The sequence below is a fragment of the Arachis ipaensis genome, chromosome B10 (assembly GCF_000816755.2).
Source record: "Arachis ipaensis cultivar K30076 chromosome B10, Araip1.1, whole genome shotgun sequence".
In the NCBI taxonomy this organism is placed as follows: domain Eukaryota; kingdom Viridiplantae; phylum Streptophyta; class Magnoliopsida; order Fabales; family Fabaceae; genus Arachis; species Arachis ipaensis.
The window spans coordinates 133,567,896-133,569,959 of record NC_029794.2 but is presented as its reverse complement, the minus strand read 5'-3'; the positions used below and the strand labels follow the sequence as shown (position 1 = coordinate 133,569,959).

Sequence of the window (2,064 nt, the reverse complement as noted above, 5' to 3'; positions counted from 1 at the left end):
TAATAACTAAACTTGAGAGGTTATTGAATTATGAAGGTCATTACATTATTTATATACCTAAACTCCTAAGATATTAATATAAAATAAATTTAGAAAAAAAAAATTCAAGTGAAAAAAATTGTGTTTTTTTTGCATAATTATTAACTGTGGTGACACATAGTTTTAACTGTAAGTATATTTTGTGTAACATTATACCAACTGAATTTCTAAATTTTCTAATAAACATAAACAAAACACTTGCATTTGTCAAGATATTTCTTTTTCAAATATTACAAAATATTAAAAAGAGAAAAGGACAAATAGGTCCCTGATCTTTTGCCCCGCAGACATTTTCATCATTGACCATTGAAAAATACTTTTAAGTAGGGCTGGAAGTGAGTCAAGCCAGCTCATGAGCCAGCTCGAGCTCGACTCGTTAACAGCTCGATAAGCTAAGCTCGTGAGCTGGTGAGCCAAGCTTGAGCCTGAAATTGAGCTCATAAATTAAATGAGCCGAGCTTGAGCTTGGATAAGCTCAGCTCATTAGCTCGTGAGCTGGCTCGATTATATATATATATATATATATATCTTAATTATTTAATATTTATATTTATTTTTTACATATAATTTTAATATAGGACATAAATAAAAAATTTATAATTTATTGATAGATAAACAATATATAAAATTGATCTTTTCAAATATTTTTAAAAATATATAAGTTATAATTTATTGATATAAAATTATAGATTATGTATTTATGTTTCTTATTTGAGCCAGCTCGTGAGCTCGAACCAGCTCGTGAGCTTTTGGTGAGTCGAGCTTGAGCTTAAGAAATAAGCTCGATTGTTAATGAGCCGAGCCGTGAGCCAAGCTCAATTTTCGTGAGCCGAGCTTGAGCTTGGTCTAGCTCGGCTCACTTCCAGCCCTACTTTTAAGTCTCTAATCTTCACAAAACTTGGACGGATCAGTCCCTTCGTCCAAATGCCTCCGTCAGGGACTGATCCGTCCAAGTTTTGTGAAAGTCAGGGACTTAAAAATATTTTTCAATGGTTAGACGAAAATGTCCACAGAACAAAAGGTGAGGGACCTATTTGTCATTTTCTCTATTAAAAACTTTACATTGAGATTTTGTAAATCATCTATATTGATTTTGTAGTTTATCAAAGCTTATAATTTTAATTTGATAGATGACATGGTTAATAAGTTTTAAAGTGTTACCTTGTAAGGATCTGTACAAACATTTCTAATAATTGATGTGAAAATTTTTATGTTAAATGAAAATTCTCCGATATCTTCAAATAATAATATCTCATTAATCTTTTTAATTATTAAAAAATATTAANNNNAAAATTTTACTGTTAGTAACTAATGGGAAAAGATTCTATTATCTAACAAAAATAAATATTAGAGATTTTTTGTGTATTTTAAAATATCAGAAATGATCCTATTTAAAAAATATAGTAATTACTCTTAATTCATATTCATTAGTGTATTATTATTCTAATGGATTTAAATCTTCTAAATTTTGAATTTTATTTTAAAAAATTAAGTATGATCTCTTACTATTTATTTTATAGATAGAACAAAAAAAATACTAAAAAAAAAACCATTCAAGTGTGAGACATATTGTAAATTCAAAATTTAGATAGTTTTGCTTTTGAAAATCTAAGCTGACTAAGCACCAAAGAAAGGATAGCGGTGGAATTTTCAAGGAAGAATTTTTAAAATGGAAATGAATTGATTGTGCATTAAATAGTTGATGAATACAAATATAACATTCCATGTATATATAAAGCCAGAAATTGAAAACACAGAACGTGTTTCTTTTAATCTTTTCTTACACAAACCCCTAAAATAACGCTTACATTTGAAAACTTGAAAGTTGAAACCCAAAAACACTTTCAGACAGTGACACTCACATTACACAGCTTCAAAAACATTCCTTCTTACTCTGTAAAGGTGTGTTTCTGTTTCCTTCTTGATTGAATTATAACTTATTCTTTTTAATTTTTTTTTTTAACTGGAGAATCCATTTTCTGAATTCTATGTGTGTTTTGTTTTGCAATCTTTTTAATAAAAGAA

At 28.0% G+C, this 2,064-nt stretch overlaps 1 protein-coding gene across 1 annotated transcript in view; it reads left to right on the top strand.

Moving 5' to 3' along the window:
* LOC107622555 overlaps window positions 1,766-2,064 on the top strand; it is a 3,188-nt gene continuing 2,889 nt past the window's right edge. The window contains exon 1 of the mRNA XM_016324499.2: window positions 1,766-1,941. The gene's annotated coding sequence lies outside the window, so the exon portion shown is untranslated. The remainder of the gene's footprint in view (window positions 1,942-2,064) is intronic.